The sequence below is a fragment of the Sturnira hondurensis genome, unplaced genomic scaffold, assembly GCF_014824575.4.
Source record: "Sturnira hondurensis isolate 20B ecotype Veracruz unplaced genomic scaffold, ASM1482457v3 Scaffold0000780, whole genome shotgun sequence".
Taxonomy (NCBI): Eukaryota; Metazoa; Chordata; class Mammalia; order Chiroptera; family Phyllostomidae; genus Sturnira; species Sturnira hondurensis.
This window is the reverse complement of record NW_028073411.1, coordinates 23,563,258-23,577,244: the sequence shown is the minus strand read 5'-3', so window position 1 is coordinate 23,577,244 and position 13,987 is coordinate 23,563,258. Positions and strand designations below refer to the sequence as shown.

The 13,987-nt window shown below is 61.6% G+C and overlaps 1 protein-coding gene across 2 annotated transcripts in view; it reads right to left on the bottom strand.

Moving 5' to 3' along the window:
- The window catches only part of SHISAL1 (shisa like 1), a 58,318-nt gene extending 46,430 nt beyond the window's left edge, over window positions 1-11,888 (bottom strand). Inside the window, exon 1 of one of the 2 annotated variants that reach the window (XM_037049772.1) lies at window positions 11,645-11,888. The gene's annotated coding sequence lies outside the window, so the exon portion shown is untranslated. The remainder of the gene's footprint in view (window positions 1-11,644) is intronic. The other variant, XM_037049762.1, reaches the window with a different exon arrangement.
- Window positions 11,889-13,987: the final 2,099 nt, after the last annotated feature.

The following is a 13,987-nucleotide window of genomic DNA, read 5'->3' as shown; positions in this document are numbered from 1 at the left end:
CGGGGCCCAGGCTCCGGCCCGCAGGGGCAGAACCCAAACCGTACAGAGCAATGGGCCTGCCCCCCTGGAGAGACGGGGAGGGAGGCCTGACGTGAGGACCGCCTGAGCGTCCAGCCCTGAGCTGGGCCGCTGACAAGCACTGTCTCCTTCCGTTTTCTAAAACAGAAGGGCCACTGATCGGAGTCAGCGCTCAGAGGGGTGTGTCACCTGCCCACCGCCACACAGCTGCTGAGCTCCTGGGACTGGGGCCCAAGCTGGTCTGTGCTCCAAGTCCAGGGTCCTCCTGGGCCTCAGGGTTCTTGGCTTTGGTCATTAGGGGAGGAAGGCGGATGGGAGGGGGGTGCCGCTTTCCGAAACCATGCAGCGGGAAGCTCCCTCTCTCCCAGTACCCACCCAGGGCGAAAAAAAGAGACGTTTCTTTGGTTTCTTTGCCATCAGCTGGCCTGCTTTCCTACCGCTCCCCTATACTCAGGGGGTCCTGCAGATGGACCCCCTCCCCCACACTCAGGGGGTCTGGCAAATTGAGCTCTCGCCCCAAACTCCTCCAGACAGGAGAACTCACATCAGCACAGTGCTGCCCTTCCCCCTGGGGACAGGTCAGAGGGTGGAAGGCTAGGAGGCGGGGGTCTGCACCCCCACCCTTCCCCGGTACTGGTCTGTCCTCACACTGAACATGCTTCTTTCAAAACCACCAGCATTTGGCCGGGTCACGAAGAACTGAACGTGGGCGTTGTGTCAGGAGCAGCGGGCTGGTCTGCGCCCGGGATGAGCAGGGTGCCTGGCGCTCAGGCCCCTACACATCTTGGGCATGCTCCAGGCCCCAGGGACAGGCGCAGGGGGGCACACCCAGTCTTGGGGTGGCAGATCTGCCCCCAGCCCCACCTCCACTAACAGATGCGTGACCCCGAACAGTTGCTTCGTTCAAAGCCCCAGTTTCCTTCCTGCCCCCAACCGCCCCTCCGCCCTGCCTCTCACCCACCATTCTGGCAGGAAACTTGCCCCGAGCGTCTACCAGCAGGCTGGCGCGAGAACCCGGTTAGTGTTTTCCTATACACTAAACGACTCCTTTTTCATTTTTACCAGTAACTTTATTGACTGGGATATTCGGAGAATGTCAGCTGTCTCCCACTATTGGCTTCTAGCAGGTAGAGGCCAGGGCTGCTGCTAAACCACCTTCCAATGCCTCAGACAGCCCCACAGCAAAGAGGTATTTGGCCAAAATGTCGATAGTGGCAAGAAACTTCCCAAAGCACTTCTGACAGGTTGGATCAGGCACCGCGCCTTCTCCACACACTACACAAATCTTCACTTTTGCGATTCAGTTGCATTTTTACCTTTCTTGAAACAATAAAGCATAATATGCAGAAAATGTTGCATATTTTTTCCGTCTTCAATATTAAAATGGCTACAGAAAAATGCACCAATTTTGGTGTTTTTAAATGCACGCTGACAGGCCAGCTGCCACAACACAATCTAACAAAATTGCTTCAAATGAAGTTAAAGACAAGTAAGTGATAAGAGAGCCATTGAATGGAAAAAAAGTAACGGACACTTGGCCAACCCAGTACAGGCCAGTCCCAACCCTAGACCCCAAGGGCACGAGCTAGACGAACACACCTGTCCTTGGCATGGAGGTGCCGTGGTCTGGAGGGAGGGACAGTGCTGCACCCCCGGCGCCCCCACCCCCCATCTGCCCGGGAGAGGCCTCCCTAGGGCGGCTACCTTGGCTACGTCCACGACCCAGGACGGAGGCCCCTGTAGGCAGATTCCCCTTTGAGGCCCCGCTGCCAGCCCAGCACTGGGTGTGCAGGAGGGGGCGCCGGGGGTGCAGCACCGAGTGCATTGGGGCAGTGGCGGAGGGGCGCGAGGCCCCGGCCACAGCCTTGGACAGTCCGAAAATAAACGCCAGCTCATCCCTCTTCCCAGCTGCGAGAGAGAGAAAATAGCTTTCACACTGTATTTTCTGTTTTTTTTTCCTTCTTTCACTTCAGTGCTTCTAAATCGATCCAGAACAGATTGTCCAATTGTTTGAATTTCAGGAGAAGAGTCCCCTCTTCTTTCCCTAGGTTTTCTCAGAATTCTGCCAGGCCCTGGCCCTCCCTCAGTGACTCTGCTTTCTGGCCAGGCTCCAGTCGAACACCTGGGCTGCCCTGGGGACTGGCAGGAGACAGACAGGGGCTCACGGGGGGCTGGGGCGGGGGTCCCAGGCAGTACTCACGCACACCCCCCCCCAGGACTTCTCTGGAAGAGAAGGCTTTGCTGTCTGGGGGGGGGGGGCGCTTGGGAACCTGCGGTCTGAGTGGAGTTAGAGGCTGCAGCCAGCCTTCCCCTCCTACCAGGAAAGCGCTCTGCTTGCAGGGCTGAGCCACACCCCCTCGACGACCAGGAAGGATTGCCATGGTCCCTGTCGACCACAGAGGCGGGTAAACCGGTGTCATCCCGGGCCCTGTAGGACCAACTGCTGAGGGCTGCCCGGCCGCCTGGGCTATGATGGATCGGCTGGTGGCGTCTGCCCCAGGCCCAGCAATGGCCAGACATGGCCCTCACGCCACACACCCGCCATCCTTGGTCCACAGAGTAGTGCAAATGCCTTCACGTCCCGGAGTCCTCAGGGGTCAGTCCCGTGCCAACTCCCATGCCTCACCTGCTCAGCTTTCCACAAAAGCCTCGGGACAGCCAGGGGCTGGGGGCTCGCCCTCGATCCTTCCTCCAGGCCCCATGTGCACTGCCCCCTCTGCCTCACTGCCCCCCATCCTTGCTCCTCTCCGCTTCCACCTCCTGGGGTGCCGCCCCCCAGAAGGCCACCCTAAAGCTCCACCCCTTCGCCCCAGGCAGAATGGCTCCCCGTCCTGTGTTGTAACCCACACTGGCAGAGTCCTTCCCGCAGAACTCCCAGCTCGGGCACCAAGGGCGCTGTGCCCAGTCTTCCTGCAGACTGCAGGCCTGCTGATGCAGGCCTTGGGAGCCATTTTGGGAGTGAGTGACCACGTGACCTGCACCCCCCAGGTGGCTCACCCACTCGTCTGACACTGGGCCCCTCCCGAGGAGCAGCAGAGAACCCAGACTTTGAAGGTACAAGACCCTGCTGCCCTTGACCTCTGGGCCCAGGTGTCGCAGGGGCTACCCCAGTGCTGCTCCTCCCTGGCTCCTCCTAGGCCCCCAAGTAAAAGGAATTTAAGTGACAGGGATGCTGACAGATGAGGGGGAAGTGTGTGGAGGGCTCTGCTCCGGGACACTGCCTCAGGACCCCTGGCCCAGATGCTGGGGACCCCATTTCACAGAGGACAGAATGGAGGCAGAGAGTGTGGAGGGGCTGGGCGAGGCTGCATAGCAGTGAGGGGCAGGCACAGATGGGGGCCCTGTCCCCAGGAACGGGACCCAGGTCCTGGCTCTGCTGTCTAGCAGCTGGGTGCCATGGAGAAGTCACGTCCCTTCTCCAACCTTGGAAGGAAATGGAACCTGTCCCTGCTCACAGAATGCTCTGGGCAGCGGGCCAGGTGTGTTTGCCAGCACCTGGGACAGGGCTTCAGTGAGGACAGGGGTGGGGGGGCTCCCCAGCAGATCAGGGCCCCTGGGGGGCTTGGACACACAGCTCCCATCCCTGGGGCTGCTCTGTGGCTCCCCAAGGGCCTGATCCCACCCACCGATTGGTGGTCCCTCCTTCCCACCCTTCCCTGACCCCTCGCCTCGGCCCCCAGGCCAGAATCAGACAGTCCACAGGCTGGCCGGCCCCACGCCATCCAAAAACCTGTGCAGCCGTCACCCTCCCTAGGGAACCCAAACACCTCCTCTGACTGTCACAGTACAGCCGTACCCCCTTACCCTCAGGGGACACATTCCAAGATCCCCGGTGCATGCCTGAGACTGCAGCTGGTACAGAGCCCTGTCTATGCTACGCTTTTCCTGTACAGACACACCCATGGTGAAGTTCACTTACAGATCAGGCTCAGTGAGACAGGAACACCACCAAGTGCAACAGCACGGAGCAGTGATGACAGTAAAATGAGGCACCTTGGACGCACGCACCACGATGCCCCTGCAGCCCATCCAACACCAGGGGCGGCGGCTGTGTGACTCACAGGCAGGGAGCATCTGTGGCGGGCACACGCCGTACGGCGGGACAATCCCGGTCTGGGTGGCACGGAACAGGACGGTCCGAGATCTCACCACACTACACAGAAGGCACACAAGTTAAAACTCATAAATTGCTTATTCTGGAATTTTCCATGTAATATCTCGGACTGTGGCTGACTGCAGGAACAGAGACCACGGGAAGTGAAATTCGGGGCGAGGGGGAGACTACTGCAGATTTACAAATTACAAAGGACACTCAAAGGCGTCTGCCTGGCACTAAACGACGGCCCCAGAGGGAGACAGCGCTGTCCCCGTGTTACGGAGAGACCCGTGGTTCAGGGACACATGGAAGTGGAAGCCACAGCTCTGTCCAGCTCCAGAACCGAACCACCACGGACACGAAGTGGCCTGGGCCCCTAGGCTTGGGCCACCATCTCCAGTCCTGTTAAATGGGGACAACAAATGTTCCTTCAGAGAAGACAGATCATATCTGGCAACAAGACTCATTCTACCTCATTGCTCACAGCCCCCAAAGTGAAGCCTCCGCCCCAGCCCTTTGTTCTATTCCTGCGCCGCCTGACCTTAGACTCTCGATACTCCTTCACAGCCATCTTTCACTCACTCATCCACCCATCCATCCGTGCTTCAAACTACCTACCCACGCACCATCCATCCATCATCCACCCTCCCTCATCCGCCCCCCATCCACCTACCCACCCATTCATCCATCCACCCACCACCCAACCAACCATCCATGCATCAAACAACCTAACCATGCATCCATCATCCACCATCCATCCATCAAACCATCTACCCACCCACCCCTACATTCATCCATCCAGACATGTATCCATGTACCCATGTATCCATCTACCCATATATTCATTCATTCATCCACCCAGCTACCCACCCATCCGTCCACCCCGTCATTCACAGACATGTCCAAAGACACCCAGGCTGGCTGCCAGCTGCAGAGCCAAGTCAGGCACAAGGCAGCCTCCATCCTTCAAGGACAGAGAGAAGCCCCTCCGCTCCCAGGTCCCCTGGGTGTGTGCTTTCAATGTCATGGTGGTGATCATCGTACCAGTAACATTTACTGAGCACATGCGACGTGCCCGTCCCTGCACCAAGCACCTTCCTCAAACAACTCATTTAACTCTCACAAGACCCCTGTGAGGTGAGTGCTACCCCCATTTTGGAGCAGACACGGAGGCTCCGAGAGGGGATGTAAGGGGCACTGGGCGACTGTGCCCTGCTGGGCAGCCCCCGCGAGGCCTGATGGCTCACTAGCTTTGTCTCCTCGCTCGGTCAACAACCAACAGTCCGCTCTCCAGGGGTTCGGGAGGGTCCGGTTCGTTCCTGCCTGGCCCTTTCCCTGAGGGCCAGGAGCGATGTGGACGCGTCAGCAGGAAGTTCCCAGCAGCAGTGCTGAAGGGAGACTGCGCGTCGCCGCCGCGGCTCGGAGTGCACACTGGGTGCTAACGAGCACCTTCAGCAAATGCACCTTAGCGGGTCCGCACAACAACCCGTTTTACAGTTGAGGAAACTGAGGCTCCGAAGTTACGTGACTTGCCCAGGGTCTCGGAGTCAGGAATGAGCACAGGGGAGCGTTTCCAGGGTGCAGCCCGGGGTACGGCCTCGGAGATTCCAGGTTGCCCTCCGGGGACTGGCGCCAGGAGCCCGCCTGCAGCTCTGCCGGTTGCCCTGACGAAGGGCCTCGGCTCAGAGGCTCTGCTCATTCCCCAGAGGCCTCTTGGTCCCTGGGATCAGATGCTCCACAGTTGCACCCAGATGACGCCATCCCCGCCCTTGCAAAATCTAAACAACAAAGGCTCTCCAAAGCAAGCCCAGGAGGGGTCGGGCTGGACTCTCCCTTAGCTGAAGGCTGAACAACACGGGAACGACGCTGGGGTTCCCGCAAATGGGCAGAGAGAGGCTCCATCCCCCCACTTCCCGGGTGCAGACCGGAGGCGCAGAGCCCACACCCGAGGAGGAGGAACGCGGCTCAGATGGCGAGAGAGCGGGAACGTTGTTGGCTTGGCATCAGCGCCTGTGGTTCTTGGATTTTCTAGAATTTCCATATAATGGCGTACCACGCTTGCCCCCCACCCTAAGGCCACCTTGCTCAGCACGTGACCCCCAGCCCTGAGCCCCAGCTGGCAACAACCCTGGCCACCTTGCTTTCCCCTCGGGTTGCTGATGGATAGGAAAGGGCTCTGTAAGAAAGAAAACTGCAAACAATAAAATCCGAAGACACCCCTGGGAGGTGTGCCTGTCTGCAACCCGCTTCAAACCTTTCCTCAGGCTGCTCCCGTTCTTGAAGTGTCCTCTGCCCCTTCTGCCTGGCACCCTCCTATCCACCCTTCAGGACCCAAGCCAAAAGTCGCCTCCTCCAGAAAGCCCTCCCTGACCACTAAGGCAGGCCAGGGCCTCACAGACGCCTGGTTTCCTTCTGTTCTCCTGCCTGTAAAAAGCATACCGCACACCTCACCGGGCTGGGGGGGGAGTCCTATTTTAACCATCTCTCGTCTCCAGGACCCAGCACTGGGTCTGGCACAGGGTGGGTGTTCTGGGAATACGGAGGAAAGCTAGATGCATTTCCCAGGGCTCTGCAGACCCAGCTGCACACAGAAGATTCTCCCGACGGATGGAAGGGGCCCAAAGTGAAAGCAAATCTCCGTGGCTTCTGTAACCCGCCCAGGGAGGCAGGGAGGAAACACTTGTGCTGGAGCATGGAGGAAATTTGTTTTTTTAATTTGTGCCAACGTCTAAGAAAGCGACACTTTATTTTGAGCCCATTACATGACCAGGAGCTGGGGATCTGGCACAGGGGACAAACTTTCCCAGCCCAATTTCCCAACACAAATCTCACAGCCCAGCGGAGCCAGAGCCCCGTCTTCCCGGGCACAGCTCTGCGGCCGCCGGCTCAGCAGAACCAGATCGTGTAGCTGGGTTTCGGAAGATCACGGTTTGCCTCACTTTCCAGGGAAGTGTGAACCAAAAAACCCACAATTTTTTTCCTCCCAGGGCTTTTAGAGCTTCCAGAACTTAATTCAGTGTTAAATGGGTGTAATTTGAGAAACTCGCGCATTATTTCTTAATTTCTGGAAGGCGAGTTTGCGTGCCTCTGTGGAGGTGGCTGTGCTCACAGACACGTGCGCTGCGAGGGGAGGGCGCGCCCCAGGAGGGAGCCAAGGAGGCGGGCCGTCAAGGACGCGCACGGGAGCGCTCCATTCGCGTCTGACGTGGGAAATGCGGGTGGGGAGGCATTTGCATGTCCTCTGGCTTCTGCTTTTCCACTTGGATGGCCAACCAGGGGGAGATTCTGAAGGCTCGTTTCTGGAGGGAGAGCCTCGGTGCCTTCAGTGAAAATTCCATCTTCCAAAGAGTGTTTGCACCCCTCCCCCAACCCTAGGCTGCAGCCTGAGGTTTGCCTCCTGTCCGTGAACATCTTTGGCCTTCCAAGGCGCCCCATTCACCGTGACCTTGAGCATGTCACCAGCGTGCTCTGGGCCTCAGTGCCCCCCTCTGTATACACGAAGAGGATGAGCCCCAAGCCCCCCCATAGGCCGTGCAGCAGCCACTCCCGGCTTCCCTCCACCACAGCGCAGCACATGGCCGCCCACTCCCCGGGGTCCCTGTGTTTGCCTCCCCCCACAACTATAAGCGACACAGAGTGGGGACTCCCGTGCCAAAGCCCCTACCAGCGCCTTCCCCACTGCGACTCTCAGTCCCCACCCTCTGAACGGGACAGCCCGGGCCCCAAGGACAAGTTCTTCACCAGCGAGTGGAGGAGTCAGGAGGCCCAGGGGAGCCACCCCAAGTGTCCAACCTGCTCAGAGGGAGGGGCTTGTCCAGAGTGGGAGGCAGGACACTGACAGGGCCAGGGCCAGGGCCAGGGCCAGGTCGGACACCAAACACATCCAAGTCCTGGTCGTGTCTAGGCAAGGAGCTCCCTGGGGACAGGCCTGAGGGGCCGTAGGGTCTCCTTTGTCTTTGTCTCCCCCAGGGGTTTGCACAGGGAGAAGAGGGCCATGAGCCAGCGCAAGAGGAAGGAAGGAGGGAGGGAGGGAGGGAGGAGAGGGGACTTCCTCCCTGCCAGGTCTGAGCCAGGCAGAGATGGCTGGTGGCAGCAGTGGCAGCAGTGAGGGGCACGGCCCAGTGGGGGCAGGGCCTCAGTGACCCGGCTGGTGCTCACTCTGGGACCCCACCTCCTGGAAGAGTGTTTCGGCAGCAGGCCCCGCTGCTCTTAGGGGCTGACTACCGTTTCGGTAACTGCTAGGAAGAGCAGCTAGGCTGGGAAAAGCCTCTCTGGGGGTGGGGTTCTTGGTTCCTTCTAAAGTTGGCACAACTCTCTGTGGACTCGGCTGGGGAGAAGCTGAAGTCGCAGAGGCCAAGCTGACAGAGGCGGAGCCTCCCTCAGAGCAGAGGTGGTATCTTTCCTCTGAGTGTAAGAGGGGCTACGCCCTGGGTCCGTCCAGAGTCGACAAACAGGACGATAACCAGCATGTGAGACCCGGAGATCCTGACCTGCCGTGGTTCACTGCCCTGTGTCCAAAGAGCCACCGTGACCGCCATCAGGCGTGGACCGGGCTCCGGGTGGTGTGGTGCAGTGGTTAGGAGTGGGCCCCAGCTGGGTTCTTGTAACCTCTCTGAGCCCATTTTCTCACGTGCACAACAGAATCAGTGATCACCAGCTTCCAGGGGCAGCGTGATCCATGAGACACGCTGAGGGTCCATGAGACACCGCGCCTGGCACACAGGGGCACGGCGAGCTGGCACTGGCAGGTGCAATCCTATGGCCTCGCAGGTGCAGCCTGGGGCAAGTGTCAAGGACCTGACTAACAGACTCAGACGACAAAGCACCCAGGTCTGTGTGCACTTGCTGCCTCCCCCCCACAGCACAGCCGGGAGGGAGGAGAGGCTAGCCTGGCTGTGGCTTATCCTAGATGTGGAAACTGACTCCTTGCATCCAAACTACCCCACCCTCTGCCCACCCCACCCACGAGCTCCCACCCACAGGTGGTGTAAGCCTCCAAGCTCCAACCAGACTGTCCTCGCCCCCCCAGGCAGGGTGGTGGAGGCTCCGGCTCCCTGTCCTGGCTCGACTCCAGCTGCTCCTTAGGCCAGCAGCCCCACCCCTGCCACACACCCCCTCCCCCTCCCTTCTGCCTCTGGACCAGGCTCCCCGCCGACCTGACCTCAGGCTCTCTGGGGCAGCATTCTGCCGCCGTGTCGGCTTTCCCCAGGCATAGCTCCAACCCCACTGGGGGCACTTTTCTCAAGAGCTGCCCAAGGCAGAGCTAAAATGGATAAAGGAGAATGAAGGAATGGATGGATGGACGGACGGACAGTGGATAGCCAAGGGAGTGGCTCTCAGAGGTCCCCGATGTCCCTGGGGCAGCCTCAGTCCCTTTCTCCCTCACTCAGGAAGGTCTGAGCAGCAGGGCCCTGCCCCTGCTGCCGTCCAGTCCAGCTTCCCTGGTAAGATCCTGGCCAGGGGGCCTGGGAGCGAGGGAGTGGGACACACACACACTCACACACCACACACATTCTCACACATGCATCCACTCCAACACACACACAGCTCCAAGCCAGACAGCTTCCCTTCACTATCCCTGGAAGGCAGTGCAATTCCTCCCGAATGCCTGAGACCTGAGACAGGGCCAGGAGGAGCTCGGGGTGCTGGTGACCTTAAAGGATGGGCAGAACCCCCACCTGGACTCAGCCTGAGCCGGCAGGGGCAGCGCTGCCTGGCAGCATGGAACTTTCTGGCCACCTCTTGCCCCATACTCCACCCCCAGCCAGGACAGGGTCCGCCAAGAGCCTCTCTGTAGAGATGCACTGCTTACAGAGAGCGGTCTATCCTGAGCAGTCACACAGCCTGGGGACAGTGGGGGAGGTACCCCCCAATTCTGGACAACCCTGGATTGTCCTGGGCCGACCTCAGGACGCACAGGTTACCCTGACTCTGGTGTTGAATGACGTGGCCAACCAAACCGCACTGCCCGCCCAGAGGTGAAGAGGCCCCAGGGTGTCTGCTGGGCTTCCTGCTTCCTGCCCGCACTCGGACCCTCAGGCGGGTGCAGGAACGAGGAAGGACCGAGGGCCCACCCAGGCCGGGTCCGAACCGAGCCCCGCTGGCTGGCTGCACAGGATGTCAGCCCCCACCAAGTGAGAGTCGCACCAGTGCCTGAGGACGTCTTAGTCATGCGGGGGGTCGAGGGCCTCCCTCTAACCCATGGAAACTGAGGCCCAGGGAAGGACCGGCAGCAGCCTGGGGTCACCCAGCCAGCGCATGGGCCCTACAGGGCTTCCTCAGGGTGACCTCACAGCACTCTTCCGAGGTGGGAATGGCTCCCATGCTACTTTACGGGTAAGGAAACAGAGGCTCAGAGAGGTCAAGCTCCTTGCTCAAGGTCACGCAGCCCGGGGACAGGAGGCACTGGCGGCTCTTCACATCCCTGTCTGGGCTTCCCTGGGCACGAGCCATCCCTAAGCCGGGAGATCAGAGAGGCCGAGAGCGGCGAGCAGAACGGAGGCTTACAGACGCACTCCCACAGCGTATTACGTAACGCCCCGGCCCGGCCCCACCGCCCCAGGGGTGCCGCGGGGCAGCCGCACTGAGAACCCGACCCCCCCCACCCCAGGAGCCCGCAGCACCGGCTCTTTGCAAAGACAGAGGTTGGAGCCACCAGGACGCGCTGGCTCTCTCCCTCCTTTCTTGTTTCCTCTGGCTAAGTAACAAATACTAATACTAATAATGATAATAATAATTATAATATAACCTGAAGACGCTTGGGGTCTCGTTGCCATGGCCACCGCTGGCGCTAACGAGCTTCGGAGGCCGCCTCCGGGCCACCCGGCCCCAGGCGCGGGATCAATATTGAGTCGGCCCCGGGAGACGGCGGCGGCTCCGCTGGGACCACTCGGCGGGCGGGGAGCGAGGAGCCCGCACTTGGAAGGACCTTCCTGGTCGCCCGCGCCACCCAGCTGAGACCCCCGGGACCGGTCGGGTCTCCAGCGTGGCTCCGGATCCCTGTCCGGTGCGCTCCCGGCTCCCGGCGCGCACGGGTCTCCCAGCTCGCTTCGCTCTCTGACTCGGTCCTCCGACTCGGGTCCCGCCTTGGACGCGGATTCCGGCCCCAGCAGCGGCGTCCCGGCACACTGCGCCCCGGGACTGCTCCTCCAGCCCGGGCCCGGTCCTCTCCAGGGTTCAGCGACCTCGACCTCTGCGAGCCCTGGCGCGGACCCCAACGCCATGGCACCGTCTGTCCGACACGGCTCCTGCCCCCAGCTTCTCCCCATGGGTGTCCCCGGCCCCTTTTCAAAGCACCCCAGACCTCCGACGCACCTAAGCGGCCTCCCCAAGTGCGCCCACCCCTCCCGCCCCGGGATTCCGCACCCCTTCTCAGAAGCCAGGGCGCAAAAGACGCCGCCCCCAACTCTCCCGGACCCTCCTCCGCCAGGAGCTCCGCCCCCCGTCCCCTTTGCCGAAGCGCTAGGACCCCAGCCCCGCGCGCCCCCGCCCCGCGTAGCCCCCGCCCAGCCCTCCTGGGGCGCGGCTCACCTCGTGCCCGCCGCCTCGCTCCTCGCTCCGCAGCCGGCAGCCGCGCCTGCCGGGCTGAGCCGCCTGCTGGGGCCCGGGGCCGCCCACGCCCCCGCCGTGCCGCCTCTGCCGCAACAGTTGTCCGGACTCCGGGGGCTGCGGGGACTCGGGGGCTCCGGGCCGGCGCCGGGAAGGCTCCCGCTCCTAGGCTGGTGGGGCGCGGAGCGGCGCCGGGGCTCCGGCTCGGGCTGGGGCTCCGGCTGGTGGTCCGGCCGCCGGCCGCATACCCCTTCGCCCGCCCGCCCGCGGCTACTGGGCGGCCGGCGCCGCCTGCCCGCCCGCCGGCCCCGCGCCCCGCGCCGCGCCCGCCGCCGCCGCGTTCATGCTCGCCGGGCCCTGCGCTCGCCGCCGCCACTTCACTCTTTGCCGCTGGTCGCTCGCTCGCGCCCTCTCTGCTGCCCCCTCTCCGAGCTCGCGGCTCCCAGCCGGCCGGCCCCGCCGCCGCGCCGTGCTCCCCCTCTCTCCTGCGCCCGCGGCGGCCTCTCTCTCTCTCTCTCCCCCCCTCCCCCCCCTCCGCACCTCCTCTCGTTTTTCCTTTCGCAATCTCTTCTCCTCGCGCGCGCTCTCTCCCTCTTTGTGCTTCTCTTAATGTTTCTTTAGCAATCTCTCGCTGCTCGTTCCTCCTGCTGTTCATTCTTCCCAGCATCTTCCTTCCTTCCTGGCCTCTTTCACTCCTTGCTTTCTACTTTTTCCTTTTCCTCCTCCCCCTTCTCCTTCCTTTGCTCCGTTCCTTCCTCGCTCCTTTGGTCCTTCTTTCTCTCGTCTCCCCAGGCCCAACCCATGCTCACCTGCCTCGCTCCTGACTGCTCACCAGGCCTGGGCCAGGCTAAACCCCGGGGGCTCACCCAGCCCCTCCTGCGTCCTGCCCGGGGGCGGCCCCACCCCGCCTCGTAGCGCCTCCCCCAGTGTTTATTGTCAAGCCGCAAATTCCCTGTAGTCGGACCCTGCATGAGGTCAACGTCAGGGCTGGGCTGGCATGGAAGAGCCCTTCTGGTCTGGCAGGTCCCTCTGTCCACTTTCCTGGGGACAAGTCTGCTCCTCCCACCACAGCAAGACCACTGCTTGGGCCTCCTCTCCTGCTCTAACCTCCTCCTCACCTCTCCTGTGGCCCCCATTCCTGGGGCCCCTCGCTTCCCCCTCACCTGCAGCACAGGACCCTGCCTGCCTGGCTGTGTGGCTTCAAACCATTGAGCAAACCTCAGTAAACCTGTTTCCCCACCTCTGTCCCTGGCCCAGCGACCTCCAGGGGTAAAGAAGGTCGCAGAGAGGCCACGTTGCAGTCTCCTGAAGGACCCAACAGAGGGACAGTCGTTCGGGGAGGGGGAGTCGGTGGGAGTGCCGGGAGAGCAGGTCGCCTGGGACCCCGCACTGCCCTGGACCGGGCTTTGACTCCCCAGGAACTGGGCTGAACCTCCTGTACGTTGTTCCTGATTCCTCACCACGGCACTGGCTGGGGCCCCCCAGTCACAGACAGGGCCACCGGGCACAGTGAGGTCCCCTGCGCCGGAAGCAGAACCAGGACTGCCGCTCAGGCTCCTGACCTTGAAGCCCAGGACTCAGTCCCAGACCCCAGCACTTTGCTGGGTCACCTGCATGCTTGGAGAGACAGCCCTTCAAGGACGATCTTTCACCTTCAGGCCCAATGGCACTGAGGTCTGGACAGGTGCCTGGGGGACACAACTGGAGGATGGGGTGGGAAAGTGCCAGGGTGCCCCCTGCAGGAAGTCTGCGCCTATGGGGTGCCTCAGTTTCCCATTTGCATCCCAGGAACCCAGGCCCCTTCTCTCCTCCAATGGACATGGCCTGAGCAGGTGCTCCGGGCTGGACATTGAATCCACCCTGGTAGACCGGGTGGATTCAATCCACCACAGCCATGGCGTGGGCCCTGCCATGAAGACCCCTCGGCATGGTGAGGCCCAGGCTGCAGCCCGGGCTCATCCTTGGCTGGGGTCAGGGCAGAGGGTGGTGTCCAGTGCCTAGGCTTATGGACTTGGAGCAAGGTGGTACTTCGCGCTTGCCACCCATGTGACCTTCAGTGTGGCACGGAATCCCCCCAATGCCAGTTTTTCTCTCTGTGGTGAAGGTTGCAGCAGCTTCTCTCGCCTATGTTGCCAGGAATCAGTGAGCTGGGAGGTTACGTGGTGCACCNAGGAAGTCTGCGCCTGTGGGGTGCCTCAGTTTCCCATTTGCATCCCAGGAACCCAGGCCCCTTCTCTCCTCCAATGGACATGGCCTGAGCAGGTGCTCCGGGCTGGACACTGAATCCACCCTGGTAGACCAGGTGGATTCAATCCACCACAGCCA